Here is a 19,667-nt window from a genome sequence, read left to right on the forward strand (position 1 = left end):
GCTGGCGACTTTGGGGTCTTGAACCTGGGTCCTCCTCATCCCAGTCCGACGTTCTATCCACTGCGCTACTGCCTGGTCAGGCCGCCCACTTTTAAATTAGGGAATTCAGATCTGATTTTAATACTTATAGGGATACAGCAACAATCATTATGACCCCCAGACAGAAAGCTCATGCTTGCTTCGACACCAGTCTGCACTTTGGGGTGGACAACTTACCTATAAGTCTTTGTAGAGGCAGTTCTTATCACTTCGAATGCCTTTGCTCCTCTTGGCAAAGCCATCCTGGTGATTTTTCTCTGGCCAGAGGGTGCTAACTGAGCACGCTCCTATGGCCCAGAGTTAGCGGCAGTCGTGACTCGGAGCACGGGCTCTGAGGCCAGCCCCCCAGGTTCACGCTCCCCCAAGCCTCCGCTGTGCAGATTGGAATAGCTAACTTCTCCGTCTCCTCTGTGAGATAGGATTGATGATTCCTTTCTTACAGAGTTGCTGAGAGCAAATGTATCAATCTTACTGCACATTATGTATGATCAATAGTTGGTGGGTATCCCCCTGGGCAGAGCACTGCTGATGACAAGGAGGCATGACTTTCAGGCCCGGACTTTCCATTTGTGGATGCTGTTAATTGGAGGACACCCTTGGGATGTTTGGCCGGAAATCGCTTCCCTATGACGCCCACGGCCAGGCGGGCGGGGGTCACAGAGCAACAGGGGCAGTGTCCAGGCCCAGGCAGCCCTGCCCCGCCAGCCCTCGAGTCCGGGGTGAAGGCTGTGAGCTCCCCAGCCTCTGGCCCCAACTGTCCGTCCACTCCTCCCCACTCCTCCCTCCTGCCTGAGTGGCATGTGACTGCTCAGGGGACACGAGAGGCAGGGCGAAAGTGACACAACACCCCTTAATTACCCTTCTTTCTTCTAGATCTCAGCACCTAAATATAGCCAGCGGAGCCTGGGCTCAGAGGACCCAGCTCCTCCCAGTGGGAAGTCCCCCATCCTCAGCAGAGGCGGAAAAATGGCGCCCAAGACAGGGGTTCTCATCCTAGCCCCTGCTCCTCGCTGCCCCGGGGGCAGGTCGGGCACTTTCTGAGAGGCCATGCGGGATGGGGAGGGATGGGGGGTGGTAGGATCAGCAGGGACCCTTCCCGCTTCTGCTGAAATCTGGGGCTGCAAGTCCCGGGGGGAGCAGAATGCCTCCTGCCCAACCCCGGCGCTTTTTAATGATGGGGAGGGCGGGAGAAAGTGGCCAGCCCCGGGTTCTAGCTTCCGCTCTGCTACCCGCCAGCTCTGGGACATTGGGCAAGCCAGCGAACCTCGGTGGGTGTGTTTCTGCATCTGAGAATTGGGGCCAATCACAGGGTCTCAGGAGAAGATGCGTGTAAAACGTGCAGCATCAAGCACATGTCCAACAGGCTCAACCACGGTTTGTGTCAGAGTTGATTGACATATGGATGAAGACCCAGGCCTCTGGACTCACACTCTTCATCAGTGACTCCTCACGCCTCTGTTTCAGGTGAGGACACCGAGGCAGAGAGAGGTTGATGACCAGGCCCACGGTCACCTGGGTAGTGGACTACCAGACTGGCAGTCAAGCCTAGGCCAGCAGGCACCAGAGTTCTCAGCAGCTATGCCCTTCCCTGCGTTGCTTTGCAGAGGGGCCTCGCCTCTTCCAAGTCTGTCTGAAGGCCCACCCCCTCCAGGAAGCCTTCCTGGCTGCTCCCGGGCAGGTTCCTTCCCAGGCTCCAGAACAAGTTCTAGTAGGGAAGGGTTTGTTTGTTGTTTCTGTGAACCCTTGAAGTGACAGGACACATTTGGTGTGCAGTCACTGTTCTTTGGGATAAACAGACAGGAGGAGCCAGCAGACAGGAATAAAAAAATGAGTCGGTGGAGAGGTTGGCCCTGGAAGGAGGGAGTCAGCTGAGGGACGGTGTGCCTGCCCGCTCTGCAGCCCAGAGATGGGTGACAGTGGCTTCAGCGGGAAGCCGAGAGGATGGATGTCTTGGTCAGGAGTGGGGGGCTCCAGGGGATGTCAAGCCTAGGATCGATACCCTATTTCTGAGTCTCTGGGCCTCATTCCTCATCTGCAGAAGGGGCAGTGAATGCAGTCCTCAGTGCTGCTGAGAGGATGAAGTGGGACACACAACGGGGCGCCAGTGTGCCCTGCCCTGGGCCCCCCGTGGTGGTCGGGACTTCGGGCTCACCAGGAAGGCTGAGCAGAGTGGGAATCTCCTGCTTCACCTGAGGCAGCCACTCAGGTGTGGCTCCTCTGTGCAGGGTGCTTCCAGGAGCAGCCCCGCCCCAAGACACACACACACACACACACGCACACACACACACACGCACACACACACGCACGCACACACACCCCGCTTCTTGGCCACATTGGAGCTCCTGGGAATGATTTCTCAGGGGCACCAGGGGGTGTGGCCTGGGGCAGCACCCCCTCTACTGCCCTGACCATCCCCTCCCCACACCACCAATGCCAGGCTGTCATCAGGGCGCCCCGGGCACTGAAACCTCCCAGGGAGTCACTGTCATCAGCCCATGTCACAGGTGAGGGAACCAGGACACAGAGGTGTTAAGGAATGTTCCAGAAAGACAGACTTGGATTCAGACCCAGGCAGTCTGACCCCAGAGTCTGTGCTGTAAACCACTGCACTCCTCTGCCTCCCGGAATGAGACCAGACCGTCTTCCCGCTGGGCAGGAGTAACTGGGCAGCTTTACCGCGGGGACAGGGACCCTTCAAGGTGTGGGCTTGTGAGGTCGCACCTGAGAAATTGAATTCTCCCCTGGAGGTTGCCCTCACTGAGGCTCGTCGAGTTTGAGCTTCTACCTTACAATCCCTCAATAGGAATAATAATAATGCAAACAATAATACACAACTAACAGCTATATTCTTCCAGCCCGTGTTACACACCACGCACCCATCCTAAAACCTGGCATGCGTGAACTCATCTGATCCTCACGACGGCCCCGGGAGGGAGGTCTCGTGAGCGGCTTTGCCGTCTGGGTGAGGAAACCGAGGCTGGGAGAGTAAACCAGCAGGTGAAGCCCAGAGCCGGTGGTGGAGCTCAGGCAGCCCAGCTCCCATCACCCCACAGCCCCTTGACCTCAGCCTCCCGCCTCCGGCCACACCTGGTGCAGACCACTGCCCCCTCACCTGGTGCAGACCCCCCCACACCTGGAAGACAGGCTTGTCCCCAGCAGCCAGGATGAGGCGGGCCAGCGGAGCGCCAGCCCCAGCACGGGGAAGACGGTGGGCTTGTCCCTAGTGGTGGCCTGGGTGGTCCTGGCAGACCCCCCACTGGCTCTCCCCCGGCCTTCCCTCTGCAGGTGTGGCCGGGCCAACACACCCTGGGAGCCCTACAGACTGCTACCGAAGGCGAAGGCAAACGTGAGACTTGGAGACAGAAGGACGTGAGCTGTGGAGAGGAGAGAAGTGTTTTCCCAGCCGCCTCCCTCTCTGGATACCACTCCCGCCCCGGATCCAGTAAGTGGCTTGACGACCGTGCAGAGCAGTGCCCAGGCCTCTAATGACTGCTTTCTCAGTTACACAAGGAGCTCGTCCCGGAAAGGGCCCCATTAAATCCTTAGCTAAAGGCTGCACTCTCTTCCTTCTCCATTTCAGCCAAGGGGAGGGAAGGCATTTATCCAGTCCTCTCGTAGAGAGTTGGACACTGGAGGGTCTTCATTAAATGGCAGCTATTAATAATAATATTATTATTATTTCATCAGGTCGGAGAGAAGACCACACAGCCCTGTGTGTTGGGAGAAGGCAGGAACACCAAGGGGGTTAGCTAAAGTCTCTCTTGTGTTTGGATAGGGGGCCTGGCACTGGGGCCAAGCTCTCTCAGGAGGCTGCAAATTTTCGCCAACAAAGCTCATTTCTAAGCATCCTACTGAAACTGCAGGGAAGGAAGATTCTGGAACGTGTCCAGTGAGTGGAGTATGATACCTGAAAGGTCATTGTAGTGTATTTGTTGTTGCTACTCAGGAGGGGTAAAGACCCCTGCTGTTTTCCCTTTTTATTTTGTTTGTGGATTTATTTCAGTGCAGAACAATTGGATGTGAGGGCTCTTGAAGTTCACTTCTGACTTGTGTGTTGTTTATGGTTCGGTTCAGCTGAAGAAGAAGATGAAAAAAAAAACACAATAAAAACAAGAAAACCAAAGAAATAGTGTGTTAAACAATGTAGACGTTTATTTTTCTTCCACGTAAGAAACATTTGCAGGTTTCTAGTCCAGGACTGACAAGCAGCTCCGTAAACATCAGGGCCCAGATCGCTCTCTTCCCTCTGGTTGTTTGGTCACCCTTAGTGGGTGGCACCTGCCTCGTGATCCAAGATGGCTGCACCAGCTCCGGCAGTCACAGGCATATTCCAACCAGCAGAAAGGAAGAGACAAAAAGGGTTCACCCCCCTGCCTTTGAATGACACTTCTTCTCACCTCCCAGTGGCAGACTTGCTCACGTGGCCATAGCTAGCTGTAATGAAGGCCGGGGAATGCAGTCTTCATTTCAAATGGTGTTGTGCCCAGCTAAAAGTCAGAGGTTCTATGGCAAAGAAGACCGGAAGAAGAGGTATTGGGGGATAGTTAGCAGTCTCTGGCACACTATGACGTTCTTCTATTCCACTGGAAAGGATGGTCACGATTTTCTGGCACAGTGCCCGGCAGCCTGGGATTGACCTTGACTTGTTCCTGTGTGTTGCTCTTCACGCCTCTTCACAAAACCAGAACCTCCCTGAGAGCAACGGAGAGAAACAGTCTGGGGTGCCTCCTAGTGAGAGCAAGAGGCAGACCCCAGAGCAAAACCCTTTCCCTGGCATTCAAGGCCCTTGGTCATGGGCTTTCTCACCTGTCATAAGCCCGTGCAGCCTTTACTCAGCCACTCTGAGCCACCCACCTACTCCATTCCTTGCTTCACCAGATTGTCCCCTCTGCCTGAATGCCCCCTCTCGGACCTCTTCTGCCAGGGGGACCCCTGTTCAACCTCAAAGACTCACTACGGAAATGCTGCCTTGTCAGAGCCGTCTCACGGGCCCCTCCAGGAGAATCAGAACCCTCTCTTCCGCCCTCCCTCGGGCTTCCGGACCTTCCGTCATCCCTCTATTTATAGCCTATTGGAGTCAGGTGCCCCAGCGCACGTTGCTGGGAGGGAGGGAAGGGCCCCAGGCGGGGAGAACAGGTCCTGTAACCTGCCCCGGGGAAGGGCTGGGATTTTCCAGGATGACTCCTCTGGCCCCTGCCTGCCTTGTTCATCGCTCTCCTGGGGAGACGGAGCCCCCACACCTGCAGCAGCCGTCCTCACTGTGCGTTTCCCCTTGGCATTGCCACGTGTCCCGGGGCCCGGGCTGTGCGCAGCGCCACCTTAGACCCAGAGCCCAGCCCTGGGCCTGACCGTGCCTCCATCACTGCATGCTGACCTGAGTGATGGGGACAGGGTCAGAGGTCTCGGTCCTGGGGAAGGGGGCCAAGCAGATTCAGCCCTATTCTAGGGGAGGGTCCTGCCAGGAAGAGCCCGACTGGGTAGAGGAGAAGAGCTGGCTGTCACTCTGGGGGACCAAGGAGCTCTCTTCTCTGACACTGGCTTCCCTCCTGCTTCCCTGGACAGTCCAGACCATCCACTGTAGGTGGTAAGGGAAGCATCCACCTTCCAGAGAGCAGGGCTGGCAGAGAATGGCCCACACTCAATGTCACTGTCACCTCCCCTCACCCAGCCCAGTTCCTTTTGTGTACTGAAGCACCTCCCGGTCAGCCAATCTGAACCCTGAGCCAGAGTGACCTGGGGGTCCCGAGCCACACCCACTGCCCCTCTGCCCGCACCCTCACTTAAACATCCACTTGCTGGTGCAGATGCCAACGTCAATGCCAGCAACATCCACCAGCTGTCGGCTGAGCGCTGCCCCGCCCCTTTCCGGAGCTCGCGTGCCTGGCCCTGATCGCCTGGACCGAGCCCTTGACCCTTGAGCAACAGAAGGGACACTCTAAGGAAGGCCCAGCCCTTTTACCACCATCGAGGCTCACAGGCCCAGCTGACCAGGACCTTCCTGCCCATTGTGGGCCGATGATAGGCTGAGTCTAGTGCACCCACCCTGAGCCTCCCCGAACCAGAACTGGGCTCTGGCATTTAGAATCAGACAGACCTGGCTGTGTGACCTCGAGCAAGTTACCAACCCTCTCTGAGCCTCTGATATTTCTAGCTGACTCCAGTCTGGCACATGGAGCTCACAGGGAATCCAGGGAAGGGACCTGCGGGTTTGAGACCCCTCTCTGACCTCCCTTACCCTTGGAAAGTGAGGGCCAGGAGGGACAGGGAAGACCAGTGTGATTTTTAACCTTGCCCCAGGAGCTGGCCCCCAGCCCCACCTAGCTCAGAGGCCACCCAGGGCAGAGACCACAGGGGCTGAGGATGAAGGTGCTGGTGCCAACAAGAAGAAACAGTCTCGAGTGCCTCCTAGTGGACACCAAGGGAACATCTGCCCCAGTAGTGGACAATTGACATCCCCTCCGTGGAGGGCTCTCAGCTTGAGGAAGGAGCCGGGTACTGACCCGTCACTGCCAGCCAGAGCAAAAGTCACCTCTGCTCAGGAAACCTCGGTTTCCTCATCCCCCGAATAGAGAGAAATGATAGCAGTACCACTGCAGAGGACCACAGCGAGGCCTCAACCCTGCCTTCACACGGGCACGTTTTCTGGGGTCCAGAGAGGCAGGGCCGCAGCAGGCTTGGGGAGCAGCCAGGGGTGGCCTCCTGATCCAGAACTCTTTCCACTCCTGGCCGCTTTCAGTGTAACCTTGGACTCTCTAGGCCTATTAATTCCTCCACATGGCTCTGGGCATTTTCAGATGTTTTAGCACTATTAACACGTCTGTCCAAGGAACAAGCTTATGACAGCATCCAATTAACCTTCCTGCCAACAATTGTGGGATGTGATTTCTCTTGCAGCACTCACAGGGATGTCTCTGTTCCCGTCTCCTTCCCAAAAGACAGAAGCCTTGTGTGAGCCCTGAGGTGGCCGTGAAGTCCCTCCAGCTGAGGCCATGTGACCCCTGGGTTCTCCACCAGGACGCAAGGCTGACCTGCTCAGCTAGGCCCCTGTGGTCGGAGTGGGACCTTATTTCTGCACCCGGCAGGAAACTGTGTGTGTGTGTGTGTGTGTGTGTGTGTGTGTGTGTGTGTGTGTGTTGCTGATGCAGAGAAAGAGGCCTTCTCAGAAGGGTAAGGGGACGCAAAAGGGGAGCCCCAGCCTCAGCCAACCCCGTTATCTGGTCTCTCATAGTGCTGCAAGGGGACCTTCCCGAAGTGCATGCTGGGTAGGGGCCTCTACCCTGGGGCACGGAGCAGACTGGAGGGGCGCTGGGGGGCTCAGCCCTCTGCTGTGGTGGCATCTCTTTGCACTGGGGCTTAGTGCTCCCCTGGGGTGAGGATGGGGTGTGGAGCTCTCCAGCTCCCTCCTGCTGGGCTCCTATCCATAGAGCCCCCAGAACTCCTCCTACGTCCTAGGGAGGTCCCAGGGCTTCCTGAGATCTGAGGGGCCATACTCAGAACCTTGTGCGTGCTGTGGCACCCCAGCTTTTAAGAGCTACCCATAAACACACAGACACAGAGCCAGGCAAAGACAGGACCCTGTGGCCACACAAGCCTGAAGAGACTCACACAGACCCAGACAGAAGTAACAGGAAGGCAGCAGGGCCCGTGGGACACAGCTTGGCCCCGGCGGAGAGCTGGGGAAGTGTGCGGAAGCCGGAAGGCCCTGGGGGTTCTGTGGAAATGGAGCTAGGCCCCCTCCCAACCAGATCACCTGGCCCAGGCTCCCACCCAGTGTTTAAGAGTGGCTCGTAAGAGGACTCAGGCCTGAGGCTGGTTCTTGGAGCCCCAGGGCCCCAGGAGGGCAGGGTGGAGCCAGCTCTGGAGGCCCTCACCCTCCGTCTCCCACTACTCACCCAGCAGAAAGGGGCTTTTACCTTCTCCCTGGGTGCTCCTCCCCATCCCCTTCCTCTTCTCACATTTCACTCTTCTCTCAGCTCACTCTCCCCTTCCCCTCCCCGGCTCCCGCCCCTCCCTTACCTTCGCCTCCCCTGCCTTCCCTGGGGGCCCTCAGCCCGGAGCCCCACCCCGCTGCACCCCTGCCCTTGCGTCCACCCTAGCCCTGGACAAACAGCAGCTCAGCATCCCAGGCCCAGCGCATTGCCTTCTTCTCTGAGTCAATTCCCTGCCTCCCCTCCCCACGGGAGCTGCTCGGCCTCCTGGTGCCCGGGGCGGGGTCCTTGCCCAGACCCCTGCCATAGTTCCAAAGCCTTCCTGTTGTCAGGGTCCATCGACGCACCTGATGCTCTGACTCTGCTGAGAAGGCTGTGATTTTTTTTTTCTATTTTGTTCCAAGGGCAATGGGAAGCTGAGCCACGGTCTTGATGGAGCTGCGTGAGGATCGGGTTTGTGATTTAGGAAGGCCACACCGGGGCAGCTGCACGGTGGAGGGAGCTGGAAGCGGGGAGGGCCTCGGGCTCCGAAGGGGGAGGTCGAGGCAGGCGAGGAGGGCAGATTGGGGAGCTATTCAGAGTGTAGCCTCTCCACAACCAGTGGTCCCCAAACCTGGCTGGCACTGCACCAGATCCCCTGGGGAGATTTAAAAAAATTAAGATCTCAAGGGTTAGGGCCAAAAATCTGTATTTTTTTTTAATTGTAGTAAAAACAAACAAACAAAAAACATATAACTTGAAATGTACCATCTGAACCATTTTAAAATAAATTTGCCTTGTTGTGAAACAGCTCCAGAGCTCTTTCCTTCTTGCAAATCAGAAGCTCAACACCCATTAAACAGCTCTGCTCCCCCGAGTCCCTGGCGAGAGCTCTTCTACCTTCCGTCTCTGTGACTCGGACGACTTTAGATGCCGCAAGTCAGGGGACTCATGCAGAATTGGTCTTTTTGTGACTCAGAATCTATTTTTCAGAATCCCCACCTGGTTCCGATGCGGCTGGTATGTGGCCGGGAGTTTGAAAGCTACTGTCCTTGTCACTCAAGCTGAAAGGTGCCCTCTGTGCTCTTAGGAGCAAAATCAGATCCTCTGACCTTGACAGATGTTTCTTCTGACATCTGGGGAGAACTGGCTCCCAGGCAGGCCCTTGTAGTCTACTAACGTCATATCAGGTAACACCTCAAACTATGATTAATTTTCGTGACCTACGTTTATATAGCGTTCTGGATCCTGGCTATTCAAAGCCTGGTCCTGAGCGAGCAGCTTCGCCCCCCTGGGAGCTGGTGAGAAATGCTATTCTCAGGCCTCCCCCTGCTGTTGAGTCAGAATCGGCATTTTAATAAGTGCCCCCCCAGGGGGGGCAGTCTGCTCAGGAAAGTTTGGGAAGCCCATCTTTAGGCTTTGCAGAGGGAGTCTGCTGGAGGTTGGGAAGGTGGCCCGGGATGAAGTGGGCTTGGCTTTGTTTCCCGCACCCCAGAGCCATGCTCAGCTTTGAACGAAGCTATCCTGACACACCTGTCAAAGGCCATGCGCCCTAGGGCAGCCCCTGGGGACATAGCTTCTGCACCGCAGTCACCTGCCTACCCGTCAGCTCTCCTGGGCCTCAGAGGCTTGTCCCCAGGGCTCAGGCCTCTGCCTGGGAAACCTGCTGGCCCCTTCACAGCCCGGCTGTGGGAGGGGGCCCTGCACTGGCCTTCCGTTCCCTGGCCTGGCCTGACGCGGCCACTTCCAGCAGGGCCCCTGCTCTTGTGACGTTCCAGCAATCCCATCTGGTGCTCACAGTGACTCAGCGGTCGGTCGTAGCAGTAATAATGTCTTACTGAGTATTTATTAAGCTGCAGACAGTGGGAAAGGGGCTCAGTCCTTCCAGGACCCTGTGAGGATGGCCAGAGGGGTCCACCCCCATCTGGTAGATGGGGAAACTGGGGCTCAGAAAGGCAAGGTGACTTGTGAGGTCTCATGACTAATTTGCTGGATGGAGATTTGAACTTGAGTCTGTTAGGTGTGAGTTCTCACCTGGATACCTCCATTCTTAATGTCCTGTCACAGATAAGGACACTGAAATTTAGCTTTATGACCTGCCTGAGGTCATAGGCTGCTAAGTGCCGGACCTGGGACTCAATCTCAGGGCTGTGGACCCCCAGGCCCTGAATTCTTAGCTGGTGGGTTTGCTTTACCCCATTTTACAGATGTGGGAGCTGAGGCTCAGAAGCTGAGCGAGTCAGCCTGAGCAGGTGTGAGTCTGATGGGTTGGTCTCCCTCATCTCCAGCTGCCTGTGCTCCCCGCCTGGTGACGTCAGCCCCCTCCGCCTGGGCGGTCACCTCAGTGATAACTGGCGCTGATGGAACAGGGTCCTTGGAGCCACCAACGCAGCCCAGGATGTGCAGGGAGCTCAACGCCGTGGGGAGAAAGGGAGAGTGATGCTTTTCGGCCCCAGGGCTCCGCGCCTGAGCAGAGGAGCAGATAGCACCCATGGGCATGGGAGGTGGCAGGGCACAGCGGATCAGGAGGCAGCGGGAACGAAAAGCGACAGCTCACCCACCGGGGCAGCCGGACACCGTGCACAGCCGGGGCAGAGGCTGGGGCCGGATGGGACCGCAGAGCTCCAGGGACCACCCCTGCTGAGCTCCTCAGGAAGGGGCAGGGGATTTCAGCTGACTCCCCACACAACGGCAGGATGGGAGGGGATGGGATGGGGGGGCGACAGGCATGAGTTCAAACAGCCCGACCCATCAAAAGCTCCGCACCTGCAGGCAAGCTGCTTACCCTCCCTGGGCCTCGGTTCCTCGTCCGGGAAGTGTGGGTGGTCATAGTGCCTCTGGCGCTGCTCTGAGCGGGTGAGAGCGTGATATACGACAGGCCTAGCGCCCAGGACACTTCATCATCTGGTCTGATCAAGCTCAGGAAAGACAATTTACACCCGTGGCTCGGACCCCCAGGGGACGGGGGGCCCTGCGGTGGGAGAAGGGTGTGCTGAGCCAGGCGGCCGCCCGCGGCTCTGCGGGGCTGTCCCTGCAGGTGAGGACGGGAGCATTTCCATCCGCTTGTCTTCTCTGCGTCTCCTGCTCCTGTAGAAACAGGAAAAAAAGAACCGTAAATAAAGCTCCAGTTAAGAAAAAGCACAGTGTTCTCATAGTATGAGCTCGATATCAATAATAGGTGTTATGAAGGGCAGGGCTGGCTACATAATTGGCAGAGCTCGGTGCAAAATGAAAACATGGGGCCCTTGTTTAAAACTTATTATTAATAATTCCAAGATGGGGCCAGTAGAACATTAAACCAAGCCTGGCGCTCTATGTGACCGCCCAGGTCACACAGCTGTGAAGCCAGGCCTGACCGGGATATAAGACACCAGGGTCCTTTTAGGGACTCAGCTGTCTGTCATCTGCAAGGTTGCCTGTCTGCTCAAAGCTGGAGCTGGATGGGGGGCGCTTTGCTACCCCTGCCTCTGATCTTCAGATCTTCCCTGTGTTCCTGGGTGCTCCGCAGCTCCTTCTCATCAGCCCCGTTCCGGGTTCACTTGTCTTGGATGAGAGAGGCCCACGGGTCCGCCCTGTGCTTTGGGCCCTTCCTGAGAAGCCCAGGATTCTTGAATGTTAGGGCAAATGACCCTTTGAAATCATCCCCACATCCATCTCAAGCCAGGAAGGTCCTGCCCATGGAAGCACAAGGGCCGTGGAGGGCAGGATGAAGACCATGGCCTGACTTCGAGGCTGGGAGTCCCTTCTCCTGGAAGCAGCTCAGACTCCCAGGAGATTCGGGGCCCTGCCATGGGGAAAGGGTGTGCTGAGGACGGTCATCGCGCATGGCTCTGCTGGGCTGTCCCTGGAGGTGAGGATGGAAGGATTTCTGTTCTCGTGTCTTCTCTCTGTTTTCTGAAATGGCACCAATTGCTTTTGTTTATAATAACAGGAACAAAACATAAATAAGCCTTCATTTAAGGAAAAGCACAGCATTCTCATAGGAACCAAAGAGATGGTGCTCTCGGTGCAAAGTATACTCAGGAGGGAAACAATTAAAAATGCAGAGCCCTGGCCAGTTGGCTCAGTGGTAGAGCATCGGCCTGGCGTACAGGAGTCCCGGGTTCAATTCCTGGCCAGGGCACACAGGAGAGGCACCCATTTGCTTCTCCACCCTTCCCCCTCTCCTTCCTTTCTATCTCTCTATATCTCTCTCTTCCCCTCCCACAACCAAGGCTCCATTGGAGCAGAGTTTGCCCAGGCACTGAGGATGGCTCCATGGCCCTCGCCTCAGGCGCTAGAATGGCTCTGGTTGCATAGGATGGGCAGAGCATCGCCCCCTGGTGGGCATGCCGGGTGGATCCTGGTCGGGCACATGCGGAAGTCTGTCTGACTGCCTCCCTGCTTCTCACTTCAGAAAAATACATACATACATACATACATACATACATACACAAATAAATACATAAATGCAGAGACGATTAGATTAGAGCAACTGATTTTGTAAAAACTCCCTTGACGCTCTCACCTCCTCCACCTGGTTTGAGGGACTAAGAGGATCAATTCCCACCTGGGCTCTGAGATTCTGGGTGGAGCAGGCCGTGTGTGTGTCAGAGTGAGTCTATAGTGTGATTATGTGAGTGAGTGACTCTGTGTGTGTGTGTGTGGGGGAGGCAGTTGGTTCCTCTGGAAGCCAGGCCAGGTGCCCCCGGGCTGATGAGAAAACACAGGGCTCAGAACCAGGCTGAGTCGGGAGGATAATCCCAGTCCCACCAACGACTTTGTTGCTTTGCTTGTCTGAGCTGCACTTCTCTCATTTATAAAATGGAGAAAACAATGTCTGTGTCACAGGGTCGTAGCTGTGGCGATTCAATAAAATTTTGAGTTGGCACAAAAGATTAGCATGGTGTAATTCATTAGCAAGGTGTTCAAACCTCGTGAGACAGACCTCTTTCTCTCCACCAACAATCCCTTCCCCTTACACTGACTGACATTGTGCTTGCTGGGCAATTTCAGAAGCTGGTCGTCATCAGGATCTGTGACCTGATCCCAGGGGCGAGCAGCGGGAACAGATGCCATCCTGGAGGTCAGGACACGACGTCTCACTCCAGTCACCATCTAACAGGGGCTCTGGACGGTGCATGCTCCTCCAAATTAGCCATTGCCACTGGAACCCTTGGAGAATGAACCCTGGAGTAGCATTTGGTGGAGCGTAGAGACCCCTAGTGGCCCCATGCGGGACTGCACCTTTCTTAGTGAAACCTCACTCTTGGAGAGATGCCGCTCTAGGGCCCTGGGACTACCCTCCTTGGCTCAGAGAACATTTCTTGAGCCTCTACACAGTGCCAGGGCTCGTGGTAAGTGCTGTGGAAGCACGAAGTGGGTGGCAGCCACCCCAGAGAGACTCACGACCAGGAGAATTGCAGAGGCTGGGCCATCCAACTCCTACATCCACATACATCCCCAAAGAAGAAAATTTGGGGATCAGTCAAGGGACGTAGGGCAAGACACCCTATCTCCCAGGTCTCGCTCTCTGCATCTGCCTCGTGGAGACAATGCTGCACAAAGAGCTCCTGGAATGAGCAAGAGTTTTTAGTTTGACCAGGTGGTGGCGCGGCAGATAGAGCGTCGGACTGGGACACGGAGGACCCAGGTTCGAAACCCGGGGGTTGTCAGTTGATCACGGGCCCATCCGGCTTGAGCACAGGGTCACTGGCTTGAGCGTGGGATCATAGACACGACCCCATGTTCGCTGGCTTGAGCAAGGGGTTACTCGGTCTGCTGGAGTCCCCCTGTTCAAGGCACAAATGAGAAAGCAATCGATGAACAACTAAGATGCCACAACAAAGAATTGATACTTCTCATCTCTCTCCCTTCCTGTCTGTCCCTCTCTCTGACTCTGTCTCTGTCCAAAAAAAAGGGGGGGGGTTTAAATAATTATGATTATTAAAAGAATAAAAGAGCAGATGCCTTGGGCCAGGGTCATAGTGCATTGGGAACTGCTAGGTACTTGCTTGTAACAAGTGCTCGTGATGTGCCAGCTACTGGCAGAAGCCTTTTGTGTAGCGCGCCTCACCTGATCTCTGAGAAACAGACACTGCAGGCCTGGGGACAAGCAAGCTGACTGACACTCAAGGGGGTTCAGGTGAGTAGGTGGGGCCAGCCTGTGAACCCAGGTCTACCTGGCTCAGAGCCCACCCACCTGTGAACAAGGCAATGTGTCTGCCTTGTGGTGCAGCAGTGACTTACCACGTGGACTGGCTCGCCTCTCTGGGCCACAGAACCCCTGTCGTTGTTTGCTTTGTTCCATTTGTTTGCTGCTGGTTTTTAAGATCATGTTCCCAGCCTGGCTGCATTGGTTGCACTGGGTTTTTGCAGGTGATTTCAACGTGCATCAAGGGCTGGGGAGGACCTTGTGGGCCACGGCACAGAGATTAAACCCTATTCTGCTAGGGAGTTAGTCTCAGAGGCCCCCTCCCTCTCCCAATGCCCAGGTCTTATCCAATGCCTTTTATTATTTACTTATTAAATAAAATTCCTCCTTTGCCTGACCTGTGGTATAGCACAGTGGATAAAGCATCTACCTGGAACTCTGAGGTTGCCGGTTCAAAACCCTGGGTTTGCCTGGTCAAGGCACATATGGGAGTTGATGCTTCTTTCTTCTCCCCACTTCTCTCTCCTCTCTAAAATGAATGAATAAATAAATAAATTAAAATAAATAAAATAAAGTTTCTCCCTTTAAAGTGTACGGTTCAGTGGGCTCTAGTATATTCACCCACTTGTGCAACCATTCTCACTATCATATTGCACAACATTTTATCACCCCCCGTGGATTTGCCTATTCTGGACATTTCATGGCAATGGGATCACACAACAGGTGGGCTTTTGTGTCCAGCTTTTTAAATTTTACCATAATATTTTTAGTCCATCCATGTTGCAGCACGTACCAGTGCTTTACTCCCTTTTTATCTCTGAATACTATCCCATTGTGTGGATGTACCACATTTTTTAAGCTATTCAACAGCTGACAGATGGTTTTAAGGCTCTTACATTCTCTTGGCCAAAAGAGGTGAAGGGATTTCACTTGATCCTGCCAAAAGGAAACCCCAGAGGAGAAGGGATGTGAAAAATCAGCCCTGAAGAGCTCTGGGGGACAGACCGGCTAGACGCTGAGCAGCAGCGAGAGGTGGGCCACGCCCATCTCTCCACCTGCCTCAGTCAAGATAACCAGGGACCGGCACACGGCTACATTCGCCCTTTGACTCTATGTTTTGTCCTAAATCTACATCTTGTCTTATAAGTAGAGTTATGCAGAGATGATATATGAGGTTAGGTGCTGTAGCATAGCTTAATATAGATACCAAAAGATTGGAAACAACTTAAACATGCATTTTATAGAGGGTTGGTTAATTAACTTTGGTAAGGATACGATACAATTATAAAAAATATCAAGAAAGCACTCTATACTGCTAGGGAAAAAGCACTCAGATATATTTTTAAATTTTTTATTTATTTATTTGAGAGGGAGAGAGAAAGGTGATGGGGAGGAGCGGGAAGCATCAACTCATCATAGTAGTTGCTTCTTATATGTGCCCTGACCGGACAAGCCTGGGGTCTCGAACCAGCAACCTCTGCATTCCAGATTGAAGTTATTTATTCATTTTTATTAGAAAGAGGGAGGAGAGAAAGAGAGAGAGAGAGAGAGAGAGAGAGAGAGAGGAAAGAGATAGAGAGAGAGAGAAGGGAGAGGAGCAGGAAGCATCAATTCCCATATGGCAAGCCTGGGGTTTTGAACCTCAGCATTCCAGGTCGATGCTTTATCCACTGCGCCACCACAGGTCAGGCTAAAAATATAATTTTCAAAACAGCACACACAAAATAGTGGCTGCCAGACCTGCTCCTCCAGCCCTGGGGCATGAGGAAGGCTTGGAGAGTGGAGGTGGGGGCTGCAGTGAGCGCTGGGTGTCGGGACAACCCCGGGGACAGCACCCATCTGCCTCCGTCTGCCTGCTGCTTCGGCTCAAGGGGGAAGCCTTGGACCGTCTCTGGGGCATCAACCCCACGACAGTGGCCCCGGTCTGTCACAGAGACACAAGTAAGAGACAGGGGTGCTCCTCCCCTTTTCAAAGGGCCCTCAAGCTTTCTGTTGGGGGGGGGCAAAGATCCTGAGGATTCCTCCGCTGCCTTGGCTTGGCACAGTGACCAGCACATAGTAGGCTCTTAGTAAGCATTTGTTTAATTAATTGCACACACACACACACACACACCCCTCGCTGGCCTGATTATTTCACCGTTGGAGTGGTAAGCCTCTTACCCACACGGATCTGCCCTGGTGGTTTAAGCCATGGAGTTGCTGGTACGTTAGGCTGTATTACTTTAATCAGATAATCAGATTACTTCTTCCTTTGCATCTGGCGAAGACCAGGACATTACGGAGGGAAATGAAAGCATAAAACATCCATCCCATTGGGCAGACGTTTATCAAGTACCTGCCATGTCCAGGCCCCAGGCTTGGGCTCCGCGAGGCAGCGTGCGTGCCCTTGGACTTCCTCTGCTAGGGCAGCCCGTTCTCGTGCACCTTGTCTCCTCTGGGGGTGACTCGTCATTGCTCTGATTTACGGAGCGCTCATACACGTAAGGGCTGTGCTGAGCACTCCACACAGAGCGTCTCTCCTGATCCTCCCACTGGCCCGGCACAGGAAGCACTTTCATTATTTGATGCCTGCAGGGGCAAGTGATACAAAACAGACTAAGAGTCTTTTAATCAAGAGGAGATTTTATGGACTGGTACGACTGAAGGTTAGGAGGCTTCGGGTAAGGTAAGAGCCAGGCTCTGGCTGTTTCTCTGCCTTCCTCTGTATCCCCTCAGTCCTCAGACTGGCTTCCCCCCATGGCGGCAAGACGGCCGTCAGGGGCAGACCGGGCAGGATGTCTCCTCGTCTGTGTCTAGCTGAGGAGAGGCTGAGCTTTCCAGGAAGGTTCTTTCCCCAAAGCTACCAGTAAGCCTCACCTCACATCTCATTAGCACAGATTGGCTTAGACCTGTCGGCCCTGTAATCCAGCGGTTCTCAACCCCGGGACTGCACATCAGCACTGCACCAGGAGTTGCCGAAAAAAGCACATGGTGCCCGCGCGTCCTAGTAAATCAGAAACGCGGTGGACGGGGCCCAGGCCTCAGCATTTCACAAACACTTCCCAGTTCTAATGAACAACGAGTGCCTCGGGTGCCTCGGGGTGAGGCTGTGGGCACTGTGTCCCGAGAAAGTCGTCAGCCCAGTGACAGAGAGCCTGACCTGATTGAATGAAGACACGGTCAGAAAACTCCGCACCTGTCGCCCATTGCTGGACCCTGCTGCCCATAGCCTACCAGCAATTAATAATTTTAGTCAATCCTATAATTTTCTTGTGAATAGCATAATTATATTGTTCAGCAATTTGAGTGTATGCTGAAAGCATTAATTTGTTAAATGTAAACATCTAAAATATACCACAATTATTGTAAGCCATGGTAGCATGTCTTATTTTATTTTATTTTATTTTTTTCATAAGCTGGGGGTTTCCAAAACTGGAAGTAGCCCAGCCATCCTGGCTACTGAGAAGAGTCCCAGCCTGGATTCTGACCACGGCCTGAGCCCCCAGCCCGAGGCCCTTCCTTCCTTTCTCTGGTAGTTGGAATTTTTCATCCCAATTCTCCATGGCCTTGTAGTAGTGTTACCCCTCTCCTTGCTCTTGACATTAAGCTTGGCCACGTGACCTGCTGTGACCAGTGGGTAAGTGGTGAAAAGAACTGTGCAGAAGCTTGAACTGTACTTCCCTGGCCGAGCTTGCCCCTCCCACCTCTGCCATAGCCACGGGAAGAACATGTCCCATATGACTGCCGTCCCGTCCGTCGGGGCCCCAGGATGTGACATGTATCTTAGCGGAGCCTCACAGCCAAGCCTAACCGAGCTGCAGTCCCACCAGCATGTGACGATGTGATGCTTGTCTTAAGCCGCTGAGATTTGGGGTGCTTTGTTACGCAGCATTTGTTGCTGAACACACCTTCTCAGACTGTGCTGTGGACAGACGTAGCAGCCCCAAGCTCTTTTGGTCCCAGAGGACATTAGGGGCCCAGCACAACAGCGAGGAGTGTCTGAATGAGAGCATTTTCCTTCTGGGTCCCAGTGATAGCATTTAGTGTTTATAAAGGTTATGGCCAGGCCTTAGTGTAAGTGTAGTGACCACAAGAAGGGGCTATTTTGCAACCTGCTGGGTTTGAAACTCAGCTCTACCGCTTACATGCTGTGTGACCTCGAACAGGTCACTTAACTTCTCTGGGCCTCAGGTACCTCACCTATAGAACGAGAGTGATAATAACAGTCCCTACCTCTGTGGTGCAGACTGAACAAATTAATTTGTATAATATGCCTAGTGCAGTATCCTGTGCAGGGCATGTAATAAACATTGTATAAGTATGGGTTCCTATTATTAAGTACTCTCTCCACATTTTATTTCTCTCAACAAAGTAAACCCAGAGCCTTCTCACTGTTTTGTGGATAAGGGAACTGAGGTTAAGAGAGGTCAAATGACTTGTCCAAGGTTACACAATGTGTGAGTCACTGAATCAAAATATGAAAACAATTTCATCTGCTTCCAAGCCATTTCTTATCTCTGTATCCTCCACACTCATGCAGGCTTGTGCCTGACAGGCATCAATGAATGTCAACGAAACAAGGAATGGGCACGGCTAGCTGGAAGGAGGGTGACCTGTGACAGAGCTCCTGATCCAGTGCTCTCTTTACTTCCCCTGGCTTGTAACTGGGCCGGCGTCTGGTGCGCGAGTGGGGACCTCCCCCGGGATAGTTGGGTGCAATGGGAGCTGCCCGGGGTTGGGGGGTTGGGTCCTGTGTTCGAGTCCTGGCTCTGTCGCGTCCAACTGTGTGTCCCAGAACCTGCTGCTTTCCAAACTCTCTGAGGCTCAGTGTACTCCCAACTCAAAGCAGGCTTCTGCGAAGGAGAGCCAGGGAGCCTCGGGGCAGCCCAGGCCAGGGTCATGCTCCAAGCCCCAGAGCCTCCCCTGTCCTTTACTAAAAGGCTTCCTCCTTCCCAGAATGAAACCGGAGCCCTGCTGAGCTGGCGGATTCTGGGGACCAGACAGCTGTGTCCTCCTGTCCCCAGCCCAGAGCGAAGGCATGCCCCGGGCTTGACCCACAGGCTGGGCTCTAGGGCCACATGCCCAGGCCTTCCCTGCTGGGGAAAGTCAGGCAGAGCCCCGGGCCTGGTGGAGAGGCAGGAGGGGACCTGCAAACAGAGACCGGCGGTCGCATCCCAGCTCTAGTTACTTCGCCACACGGAGCAAAGTGAAACGGGAATCATGGTTCCCGCAACCTTAATACTGTGCAGAAACTGCAAAGAGGCCCTGGACAGAAGGACCCTCCGTCAACGGCCGGGGCTTCTGCTCCAGGAGGCTGCGCTCTGGACCTCAGTTCTCTGTCTAGAAACGAGACAAGGAGCTCAAAGGATCCTTCTAGCTCAGGAGACCCTTCGGCATAGATCTGGAACAAATCGTCACCTTCACTCGGTGTCACCCGTGAGATGTTACGTGGCCTCTGGAGTGATGCATTGTGAAGTATCATCACAGCCTGTGACGTCTCCTCAGCCAAATGCCTAACAACTCAAGATTGCTGGGAATACAGGAGCCACAGGAACGAGCCCAACGTGGAAGCAGCAAGGAGACACATCCTGCAGGTGGAGCATTTTGCA

At 54.5% G+C, this 19,667-nt stretch overlaps 1 long non-coding RNA gene across 1 annotated transcript; it reads right to left on the reverse strand.

The window, feature by feature from the left end:
• Positions 1-4,166: 4,166 nt before the first annotated feature.
• LOC136320882 (uncharacterized) lies at positions 4,167-5,063 on the reverse strand. The gene is made up of 2 exons (XR_010728379.1): positions 4,994-5,063; positions 4,167-4,731 (listed from the first exon to the last, which is right to left on the reverse strand). It is a non-coding gene; the product is annotated as an uncharacterized lncRNA (long non-coding RNA).
• Between the last annotated feature and the right edge of the window lie 14,604 nt (positions 5,064-19,667).

The sequence above is a fragment of the Saccopteryx bilineata genome, chromosome 1 (genome assembly GCF_036850765.1).
Source record: "Saccopteryx bilineata isolate mSacBil1 chromosome 1, mSacBil1_pri_phased_curated, whole genome shotgun sequence".
NCBI classification, from domain to species: Eukaryota; Metazoa; Chordata; class Mammalia; order Chiroptera; family Emballonuridae; genus Saccopteryx; species Saccopteryx bilineata.